Source organism: Canis lupus, chromosome 24 (genome assembly GCF_048164855.1).
Source record: "Canis lupus baileyi chromosome 24, mCanLup2.hap1, whole genome shotgun sequence".
Lineage (NCBI taxonomy): Eukaryota > Metazoa > Chordata > Mammalia > Carnivora > Canidae > Canis > Canis lupus.
In genome coordinates this window covers 14,039,955-14,052,033 of record NC_132861.1, presented here as the reverse complement: position 1 = coordinate 14,052,033, position 12,079 = coordinate 14,039,955, and the positions used below count along the sequence as shown (strand labels likewise).

At 41.0% G+C, this 12,079-nt stretch overlaps 1 protein-coding gene across 1 annotated transcript in view; it reads right to left on the bottom strand.

Moving 5' to 3' along the window:
- Positions 1–12,079, bottom strand: part of USP12 (ubiquitin specific peptidase 12) — a 145,929-nt gene that overhangs the window by 99,358 nt on the left and 34,492 nt on the right. The gene's annotated exons all lie outside the window — the stretch shown is intronic.

Genomic DNA, 12,079 nt, shown 5'->3' with positions numbered 1-12,079 from the left:
TTAGCATCATCCATTTCTTCTGTTCCTCACCTCCTGACCCTCTGTGCAATGTCCACTCTCCCTCAGCATTATCTCAAGGAACCATTTCCTTCTGAGCCTACCCTCCCATGCTGCCTGAGACCAGGGACCATTCATCCCCTGATGAGCCTCAGCACCAGCCTCCCATCTGGTGGCTCTCTTCTCTAGTCTGTGCCCCTCCAGGTCTTTTTCTACATGCCTGCCAGAGCTATTGTCAGATGCAAATCTGGTCGGGTGGTCTCCTGCTGAAAAAGCTCCACAGGCCCCAGATGCTGGCAGACCAAGTCAAAGTTCTTTGGTTGGCAGGATAGGTCCATCACGCTGCCACCCTCACGCCCCACTCCACCTGCAGCCCCTCTTCTCACTGTGCCTCACTCTACTCCAACACACTGGAGTGCCTTTCCCTGGGCACCTCCACCATCCACCTCCTTCTCCCACGTTGCTCCTTCTTCCAAGACTGATCTTCTTCGTTTTCCCAGAACAGTCTCTGTTTACACCTGTAATTCGGAGTAATTATTAATAGCCTCCCTTTCACTCTCCAAATGTCTCAGTTTGGTCGACAGACTATGGTCACACTACACTTGCCCTAATTCTTCACCTGGAAAATCTCTGCTCATGTTCTAAGATCCACTCCAAGTGCTGGAAGAAGTGCTGGGAAGCCTTGCCTGAGTCCTCTGGAGGAAGTTGGTTCCTCCTTCCATGCTCCTTCAGCCTTTTATGCATATAATTCATGTAGTGTTTACCATGGTGTATTGTTAGAGAATTATTTATACACATCTGTCTTCCTTACTTGACTTCTTGAGTCTCGTGTATTTTTGCATCCCCAACACTCAGAAGAGTCCCCGACATGTAACAGGCATTCATTTAAAACTTGCTGAAGAGGAATGGAGAAATGAATTCATGAGATGTTTATTAAGAGCTATGTGCCAGGCACTGTTCCAGGTTCAGCAAGACAGGTGAACATCGACATTCTCATAGAGTTTACATTTAAGTGGAGGAAACAGACATAAGTTAATTTCTGAACAAATCACTGGTGATGGTGTAAGTTGGGGATTCACTTTGACTAAGCAGGTTCATGCCTGGAACTGGGTCTGGGAGTCAGCTTCCCTTGAGGCACAGGGTGTCTGAGGGATGGGAGCCACCCTGGACAATACAGGCATTCCAGCAGAAGAGAAGATGCAAAGAATGGATGCCAGCTACACCATGTCCATTTGGGATAGGATTGGAGAAATAATTGATGTCCAGGCCACAGCTGCCTCTGGTTAATGTCTTCTTTCAATCCTGTCAGGGTATCTCTGGGATAGTATGTTTAACCTCAATGAATATAATTCAGAATGTTAGGGTGCCTGGGTGACTCAGTGGTTGAGCGTCTGCATGGACTCAGGTCATGATCCTGGGGTCCTGGGATCAAGTCCCACATCAGGCTCCTTGCAGGGAGCCTGCTTCTCCCTCTGCCTGTGTCTCTGCCTCTCTCTCTCTCTCTCTCTCTCTCTCTCTCCCTCATGAATAAATAAATAAAATCTTTTTTAAAAAACAGTTCAGAATGTTACTGAAAGGCTTGGATGAATGGCTCCCCGGGTATGCATGACCCAAGAGTCTGTCATTCATATTTGTTCATGGTCAAGATCGGTCAACCTTGTCATTAAAACTTTCTCTGACTGGCGCTACTCTCTAACTTTTGCATCAATAGTATTTTTAGTCATCATAACATCAAAGCTGTAAAAAAAGCATACCCCCAGAAATTGCCACCATTCCAATATTAAAATAAAAATAGACCTACAAACATGAGAATGATAATATGGTCTGTTCCACAGACATAGTTCTGCTAGAAGCAAGGCACCCAGGGACACTAATCTCTAAGAGAAATCTCTTAGGATTAGGTCTCCACCTGGAAAGCCCTAAATACTTTTCCTCCTGGGTCCATAATTATGGTCTAAGAAAATCTCAATCCTACCAAAAGCACATCAAAGAAAATTTCTTCAAATCTTTTTTTCCTTATGCTATGATGGAATAACAAGTTTATGGATGAAAATATCATTTTGATGTTGATAATGAAGTTGGTTGGAGAAAATGGGAATTGAATCATTAAATATTGGACGAATCCTTCTGTGCTTTTCCCTTTTAATGCCTGCGTCAAAGCCGGACATCCCGTTTTCTGCAATACTGCACTAGTGTCCAATGAAGTGGAACCTTCCTCAATCCAAGTGATCCGTTGTCTGTTTTAACCTGAAAGACATCACGATTCCATGCCACCACTTCAATGTAAGTAAGTTTCCTGCTCCCAATATGGCAGTAAATGTCTTTCTCTCTCTTTTTTGTTTTTCCCTTTTCTTTCCTTTTACTTTTTATTATGAAATGTTCAAATTTATTTATTTTATTTTTAAATATTTTATTTATTCATGAGAGACACAGAAAGAGAGAGGCAGAGACACAGGCAGAGGGAGAAGCAGGCTCCCTGCAGGAAGCCTGATGTGGGACTCGATCCTGGAACTCCAGGATGACACCCTGAGCCAAAGGCAGATCCTCAACCACTAAGCCACCCAGATGTCCTACCCAGTTTTTCCACATAAGACATACATACAGTAAAATGCATAAACTTTAAGTGTACAATGTGTTTTGACAAATGTCCATACCTGTTTAACTGCCATCCCCAATCAACATATAGAACATTTCCATCACCCTAGAGAGTTCCTTTACCATCTCTCTGTTTTAATAGTTATCAATACATGATGATGCTTGTTTTCATCTGTACCCCTACCCCACAACTCCCAGGATGACTTTGAAGCAAATTTAGACATCAGATTATTTTATCTGTAAATACTTCCTTATGTTTCTCTAAAAGATAATCAAAATATTACTACCACACTTAAATGAACAATAATTTCTTTATCAAATTACCCTTTATCAAACATTATCAAATACCCAGCTGGGTCCACATCTCCCCAATTCTCTTTTTATAATTGGTTTCTTTACCTTTGATCTATCCTGTTGATTTTAAAAAGACACCCCGGATGAATATTTCCAACCCATTGTCACAATTATCTGCTGAGTACTCTTAGCCTAGCAGAACCTGGATTCAATATATAACTTCCAATTTCCATTTCCAATTTTCCTCTTCATGCAGCTTATCCTTCAGCAAAAGTAAACTGGTTTTTGTATGAATAAACCTCGTTTCCATGACACTGAAAATTTGATTCTGTGTCTCTTCTCTTCACCCTGCATGCAAATGGTCATTAAATAAATCTTTGTTGAATACCTACTAGGTATCAGGGCCTCCTTGGTAGCTAGAGAATCCAGTAGTAAACAAGATAACCACAAATCCCACCCTCACAGGGAGATTATGGCATCCTCCTATCTCTACTTGCCAGAATCCATGTACTTAAAGGTAATGTCCAAATACCACCTCTTCTGTGAAGCCTGCCCTGATCTCTTTGGTCAGAAATATTGTCTCACTCTTCTAAAACTCCTGCTTTGCTCCATTTAAACTGCTCCTAGAGTGGTTTAAATGAACAGAAGAGGGATCCCTGGGTGGCGCAGCGGTTTAGCGCCTGCCTTTGGCCCAGGGCGCGATCTTGGAGGCCCGGGATCGAATCCCACGTCGGGCTCCCGGTGCATGGAGCCTGCTTCTCCCTCTGCCTCTCTCTCTCTGTGACTATCATAAATAAATAAATAATACCTTAAAAAAAAAGGAGTTGTTTAATAAATAAATAAATAAATAAATAAATAAATAAATAAACAGAAGACATGTAGAGATAATTACTTCATCTCTGTAAGATCTTCAACATCTCATGGGAACCTAAAGAGTAAATGGATATGTTGAGAACAGTTACAAAACATACACACAAACACAAACTCTCAGCCTGCCCGCTTAGCACAGCTGACAGGGTGTCCGTCTCATCATGGAACAGTCCTGAGTTCAATCCTCAGGGAGGACAGCTCTCTCCCAACCTCTTTTAGCAGTTGATCTGGCCTAATATTATGTTGGCAACAAGAAAGGGTGTATCAGGAGCACTTAGGAAAAAAAAAACAAAGGAATACAAAAAAAAAATCATCCACTGACTGCTAAATCTGGACCATTTTAAGAAAAAGTATATTTGAGACATTCTCAACTCAGTATAAGTGACTGCAGTGCTTTGAGGACCCTTGTGGGAAAAGCCCATGTATAAAGCAATCGAGAATTGAATGGCCTGGAGATTAAGAGGATATACCTCAAAGTCTTTTCCATCTTTTATTTATCTTGTTCCATTAGGGTATGTTTCTGAACTTGGCACACAGAATTAAAAAGCTGATCTCCTGCAATCAGAAATCCTTAAAAATACTTCTCTACCCTAAGCATTTGAAAACATAGAAAGGGGGTACCTGGGTGACTCAGTCAGTTAAGCATCTGCTTTCAGCTCAGGTCATGATCCCAGGGCCCTGGGATAGAGAAGGTGTCAGGCTCCCTGCTCAGTGGGGAGTTTGCTTCTCCCTTTCCCCACTCTCCTACCCTGCTCGTGTTCTCTCTCTTGCTCTCTCTCTCTCTCTCTGAAATAACTAAATAAAATCTTAAAAAAAGAAAAGAAAACATAAAAAGGCATAAAGAAGAAAATTAGAATCACTCAGAATCTACCAGTCAGACGAAAATCAGTCTTAACATCTTGGTTTGTTCCTTTCCAGTCTTTTTTCTCTGAGAGTAGAAAAACATTGCTCTGGAGTTCTAGGCTTCACATTGGTGCTGAGGATAGGAGGACTTATATGAGAACATTTTGTTTTCCATGTTAAAGCAATGGGGTCTTTGTTCTGACTTGCCTCACTGATGACTCTTTTTTTCCCACCTTTTGTTCACACCCTTTTTCCACTGAACCCGGAATTCTGATCCTGTGATGCTAATTGGAATCTTTACTCCAATCTCTGGTCCCAAACTCATGTTCCTGATCAGGATCTCAGAGCCCTATCACTTTGTATATGTTAGCCTTACTACCTTGACTCAAAACCAAGTTCTTAGGCCACATCTGATCTTTACTATAATTTATATATATATATTTATCAGCATTTTCCCATGACATTAAAAAGCCTTTGTAAATTAAAATGGAATAGTTGCAGGGGATCCCTGGGTAGCGCAGCGGTTTGGTGCCTGCCTTTGGCCCAGGGCGCGATCCTGGAGACCCGGGATCGAATCCCACGTCGGGCTCCCGGTGCATGGAGCCTGCTTCTCCCTCTGACTATGTCTCTGCCTCTCTCTCTCTCTCTCTGTGACTATCATAAATAAATAAAAATTAAAAAAAAAAAAAGGAATAGTTGCAAATTATTTTTATTATCTCAACCATTCTCCTGATATTGACCTTATGTTAATTTCAATTTGTCAGTATTCTGAATAACTTTGTAATGAATATCTTTATAAACAATCTTTAACCATGTCAGATCACTTTCTTAAATCAGATATGTGGAAGTAAAAATATTGACATAAAATATGGCCTAAAAACATTTGATACATATTGCTAACTTGATTTCTAGAAAGTGTGGGACCTGTTTAACACTCCTGTAGCAGAGTAGAGTGTGTCTGTCTTTTCGACTGTTGCCAACATGGCACATTATTGTTAAAATAGAGAACAAAAAAGGAATTAAGGAATAGAAAAAAGCTCTCAATGTAATCAGAGTGTCTGTGAAAAATGTACAGCTAGCTTCATACTTAACAATGACAGACCAAATGCTTTCCCCACAAGATCAGGAACAAAGCAAGGATGTGCACTCCCACCACTTTTATTCAACAGTGTATTATTTTTAATATTTACTAACGGGAGATATTTAAAACTTCTGTACTTTTAAATTTGCATTTCTTTGCAAGAGTAACTTGTTTATTAGCAATTTGCATTTTCTCTTTTGTGAATTATGTATCTGTAGTCTTTGCCTGTTGGTATCCTAGGGCTTTTTAAGTTATTTCTGTAAGCTGCCTGAATTTTTGTCTTAAATAGTTATTTCTACAAATTTCATTGTTTGCTTTATTTTGAATGCCGTATTTTTGCTGTAGAGAAGTTCAGTTCATTTTATTTTATTTTTTGTGAGCGAAACTATTGAGTCTCTTTTTTTTTTAAGATTTTTATTTTTTTTATTTATTCATGAGTGAGAGAGAGAGGCAAAGGGAGAAGCAGGCTCCACGCAGTGAGCCTGATGCGGGACTCGATCCCCATCACGCCTTGGGCTGAAGGCAGGCGTTAAACCGCTGAGCCACCCGGGCTGCCCACTATTGAGTCTCTTTTTAAATTGTGTTTATGCTTAACCATTTCTTCTTTTTGTTGTTGTTGTTACATAAACGGACACATTTATTACAGGCTAGCCAGGTTTCAAACAGTGAAGCTTCTACTGGTCTTTCAATTCCTTCAATATTTTATTTTTTTTAAGTAGGCTCCACACCCAACATGGGGCTTAAACTCATGGCCCTGGGATTAAGAATCACATGCTACCACCTGAGCCAGCCAGGCACTCCTCAATTCCTTTAGTCTTCTGCTGGCTGATTTCACAGTGGCAGGAGAAGTGGTGTTGAGGGTCCAGGCACTACCAACTACCATTCTCATGTGGGAACCATGGTGCCACAACCCCACAGTTCTTCCAACTTCACAGAATGAGTAAGTATACTTGGCATGCTGGCTTCCTTCAATTTTTTTCACCATTTTTCTGAGGGAGGCATCATAATGGGGTGAGCGGGATCCCATATTTATCAATGATGCCTACCTTCTTGGTGTGTTTTACCAAGTCATTGCAAACTAGATCCCAGCCCAGAGAATACCTTTTTTAAAAAAATAGTATTGCATGGTACTATAGAAACTATATCGCTTCTGTATTCAAGGATTAGTTGGCTAGTACACAGCCCTTTGATTTCAATAACCACTTTTCCTATGGATAGTAGGAAAATTGCAGCTGGCACTATTTGTGTCATTATGGTGCATCAACAAGAAAAAAAATGGCTCAGAGAATCCAATTTGCAATACTGGTTCAAAATTATAATGTGTAGGATTCATGCTCAGTTTTGGGCCATGTTTTCATCTATAAAACTCAATTAAAAGGATGATAAGGCTGATATTCAAGAATCAGATAGTAGCTAAAGAGTGTCATCTCTTCTTGTCTGAATCAGTAAAGTAGAGCCAAAATATTTTTAAAAACTTCTATAGGGACATAACATTTTATGATAGAACTTCACAGGGAAAAATAGTTTAATTTAGATCAAAATTTCACCAAACTGTTCAAATGGAAATAGAGGAGTGTTTTCCTCTTGTTCAAGAATAGCTTCAGAGTAAGGAGAACAAATGAGAAGTTATTCTTTTTCTTTTTTTTTAAGTTATTTTCTTTTTTAAGATTTTATTTATTTACTCATGAGAGACACACAGAGAGAGGCAGAGACACAGGCAGAGGGAGAAGCAGGCTCCATGCAGGGAGCCTGATGCAGGACTCGAACGGGATCCCGGAATCATGCTCTGGGCCAAAGGCAGATGCTCAACCACTGAGCCACCCAGGTGCCCCAAGAAGTTATTTTCATGTATCCTCAATCAATAGAATTTCCTAAGCATACTGAGTATTGCATTTTTTAAAGATTGTTACTCTAAAAGGGGATAATTTTTAAAATTTTAGTCTGTTTGTAAAAGTGATGCTAAAGCATCTTTTATTTTACTTTATTTGGAGCTTAATTCATATAGAATATCTCCAAGTTAATAGCTGTTATATTACTGTGTTTTTACTCTACCTCATATTCTCTTGTCTTGATAATGAGCTGGATATTAATCAATAAGACAAAAAAGTTTGGATATTAGTCAATAAGACAAAGTTACCTCAGAGTAACTTTTTTCCTGGATTATTATAAGCATATGATGAATAAGATTTTCATGATCACCAGATTTTCAACATAAAACAAAGGGGAAGTCCAGGTGAAGCAATTTAAAAAAGTAATTTAGACAAAAGTACAAAAAAAAAAGAGTCCTGGATTACTGAACTTCAAAAAGAACTCATCAATCACAATGTCAAAGCACATCATCAGAAGGAGAAAATTGCACTAAACAGCACAGCCGAAAGGTGATCTGAACATGTAAAGGACCCTGGCTGCTTGGCTGACTCTGCCTCCCCCATGTTCAGTTCAGTTCAGGCTTTCTAGAATTTGCTTCCTGTACCAGCACAGTGCCTGCGTATAGTGGAAACTCAGTGAACAGTAGCTATTATGAATACCTGTTGGTAGGTCCTTGGGGAACAGAACCCATATTAAAAAGGTATACCAAGTGGATGGGCTCTGGGGCCAGGCTGTCCAGATGCAAATCCCAGATCTGCTATTTAGCAACTATGTGACTTTGAACATGCTTATCTAACTTCTAAGTGTCCATTTCCTCTCATTGAAAATGAAAATAATCATAGTATCATAGCTTTGTGTCAGGATTAAATGAGACAAAGCATAAAAAATAACTGGTATGTAGTAAGCGTTTGGTATACTTGGACTATTCATACACAGAGGAAAGAAAATCATAACCTGCTAGATATTTCCTATCTGTATCAGCCTATGCAAGTAAAACAAAGCAAAACAAAGTATATATATAAACACATTCTCAAGGCTATTGAATCCATCAGGATTAGGTTTAGCTGCATGACGTAAATAAATATCCATTCCCCACACACATACATTCAAACCAGCAGTTTAGAAAAAGAGAAATTAATTTCTCTCATGCATAAAATAAACTAGGAGTTAGGCAGTCCAGAGCTGCTCTAATGGATTCACCATTATCTCAATCCAAGTTCCTTTTCTGGAACTGCTTCTCCTTCCTTAGTGAGCTGCCTCATGGTTCTGGAAAGTAGCTTGACCACCTGATCTCCTTGTCCAAGCAGGGGAAAGGAGAAGGCGGGTAGGAGGATGGGCCTGCCCCAGCCCTTTGAAAATATTTGCCAGTAGCAGCATCCAACATTTCCATGAACATTCCATTGGCCAGAGCTTGATCTCAGAGTCCCATCCAGCTCCAAGGCTAGGAAGTAGTCTTTACTCTGACAGGTCCTGGGCCCAGCAGTAATTGGGGGCTCTAGTAGCAAAGAATGGATATTAGGGAGTAAAATGCGGTTTCTTACCACAGCCTAGTAGATAACAAACTGGCTCTGAGAGAGAAACGTATTGATAATATTCAAGAGAAATGAAGACAAACATAAGACTTATGTATTTGCTTATCTGTTAGGGCACGATTGTCAACGGTTTGCTTTATTGCCTCTTATGCTTGGATCCTAAAAATCATAAAAAGGATTATGTTCTCAGTCCTCCCAGAAATGCTCACCAGAGTATCCTTCCCATTCTGCCCTCCTTGGCTTAAAAGAAAAAGGAAAGCTCTTGGGAGGATTTCAAAGAAAAGCCACCAAAATGACTAACAGCTCAAAACAATAAGACCTAGGATGGACTTTCAGGAATGGGAATGAGTCAGCCAGAGAAAGGAATGGCTAGAAGGTGACTATATAGTGATGTTCCGCTACACAAAGGATGCTGACGCAGAGGGAGAGGGGGAGAGGGAGGAGGACAGGGGGGTGGCCAGCTGTTCACCTCCACTGAAGACTAAGGAGGGAAAAGGGAGCAGAAGTGACTTCAGGTGACATGTAAGGAGAAACGTGCTGACAGGGACTGGCTATTAAAATACTGCATGTGGAGATTATATAGTGAACTCTCTGAACGCTGAGATTTTTGTGTATGCTCCTCCGGAGGGCAGGGATTGGGGACTGGAGGGGCAGGCACATGCAGAGGGCAGGTGGGCGACTTGAACATCTGCGGTTTGCTTTCCTGTTCCTCAGTTTCCCTCACAGAATACTACATTTTGGAGTTCAGAAGACAAATGGCTACGTTGACTTGAAAGTTAAGTTCTGGGGGCACCTGGGTGGCTCGGTCGGTTAAGTGTCTGCCTTGGGCTCAGGTCATGATCTCAGGGTCCTGGGATCGAGCCCCATGTGGGGCTCCCTGCTCAGGGCGGAACCTGCTTCTCCCTCTCCCTCTGCCCCTACCCCACTGCTCACGCTTGCTCTCTCTGCCTCCCTCTCTCCAATAAATAAATAACATCTTAAAAAAGAAAAGAAAGCTAAGTTCTGGTTTGCATGTGTACAGAAGGATAATAACTGCACAGGATCAGTATACTGCAAAATGGATCCTACGAAGAGAGATGAATGAATTCTCTGGTTTCATATACCACTTTTTTTTTTTTAATTATAAGAGTAACACAATGGCTTTCCAGTCAAGATGGTACAAGAAGATGCATTTCATCCACTACAAACACTAAGGATGCCAAATGAAATACACCAAGAGTCAAGAAAGAAAATAGAGGCACTGCTGAGAAACAAGCTAATGACTTAGGAGGGCCAGAAACAGAAGAGAAACAGTAAGAGCCCAGGGAGGTGGAAACTGGGCCCTGGTCTCAACACAGGCAGTGGTAGCCGAGAACCTGGCTCCTCTCCCGTGCTCTACCTGGGCCTGCAGACGGAGGCCACACTCAGCTGAAGCCTGGAGGCTGAGGCACAAAACCCCCTTCCTCCTCTTTTTCCTTTCTCTTCTCCAAACCCCGCTCCCCAGGGGGTGACTACTTTCCCTTTTGAGCTCTCCTGGTGGCCCGCCACCCACCCAGGACATGAGGCCACCCAGGCACCTGTGGGCCCTACTGCCTCTCCTCCCCTCCCCATCTCTCTCTTCAAGTCTGCCAGTGTTCTCACATTTTCATTCTCTCCTACACCTCGATGAAGTCCTTTGTGCTCTGGATCAGGTGCATTGCAAAACCCAGTAATGTGACTGACCCCACGGAAAAGGAAATATACCCTATGTCATTGAACCTGTGTCATGATTAAATAGAAAACTTTTCAGAACTCTATACATGGCTCAGAATCATGTTGTGTTTTAGTTTCTTATTTGGATCATGACTTTCTTACAGAGTGTTTGTTTTCCCCACAGGATGTTTCTCATCTCCTTCTCTGTGTGTATGTGTATGTGCGTGTTTATATGCGGTTACTGAAATGTTTTTGCTTTATCGTTAGGAACTTTCAGGTTCCTCAATATTCAGTGCGTGTAATGAGATCTATTTTGTTCTTAAAGTTGCTCTTCCTGGAGCCTTTTCACTTCCTGCTTTAATTTGAACTGACAGCTTTCCAGGCCTTTTGCACAAATGACCCCCTGCGGTTTCTTTTCAATGATTTCCTGAGCTAGTTCCCTTGGTTCTCAGATTCTCGACTCCCTCTTCTTGGATTCCTCCTCGGCTTGAGAGGAATACATCCTCAATGAATTTTTTTTTTCAGGAAGGCTATATATAGAGATAACCTTTGTGGGTGCTTACCATTTTTATTTTATCCTCACCTTATTTGTTTGACAGGATATAGAATTCTTGGTTGAAATCCTTTTATCTTATAAACTCTGAGTCATTGCTTCACTGTCTTTCAGCAGGCAACGTTCCTTCAGATAGATCTGGGGCCAGTGTATTCCTCATTTCCACCTGAGAAACTTATTTTCTTTCCTTTCTATAAAATGTTAGTTTTTTTTCCCCCCAGAACATGTCTCAACATTGATACAGACCGCCCTCCAACCTTACCCACAGAATGGGAGTGAACAAGAACTTTCTTTGAATCTGAACACTTGAGGTTTTTCTTCAGTTCAGGGGAATTACGTGCTATTTCTTTAAATACTGGCTCTTCATCCACTAGTCTCTCTGCCTGGAGCTCCTCACAGATAGATGTTGGAATCACATTTCTGAACCTTCCCTCCTGGTTGCTTCCATATTTTGGAACCTTTCTCTGTCCATCTCTTCTGATCACTATTTGACAGTTGACTTCATTCAGTTCTTTTATTCGGAGTTTTCATTTTAGTAATCGTGCTTTTAATTTTTGAGAGTTTTTCACTTTCTGAGTGTTCTTTTCTCATGGCCATCTGTTTCTATTCTTTTCTTCAATAGATAGTATGTCTTTTGGAGCTTAGATTAGAAAGTGTTTTCAAGTTCTATTTCTTGCCATTATCTGTCTCCCACTCTCTGAAACGATGTGTTCTGTTTGTGCAAATTGGGCTTTCACAGCATGAATTTCTTCTAAATGCCTCATGATTTTGATT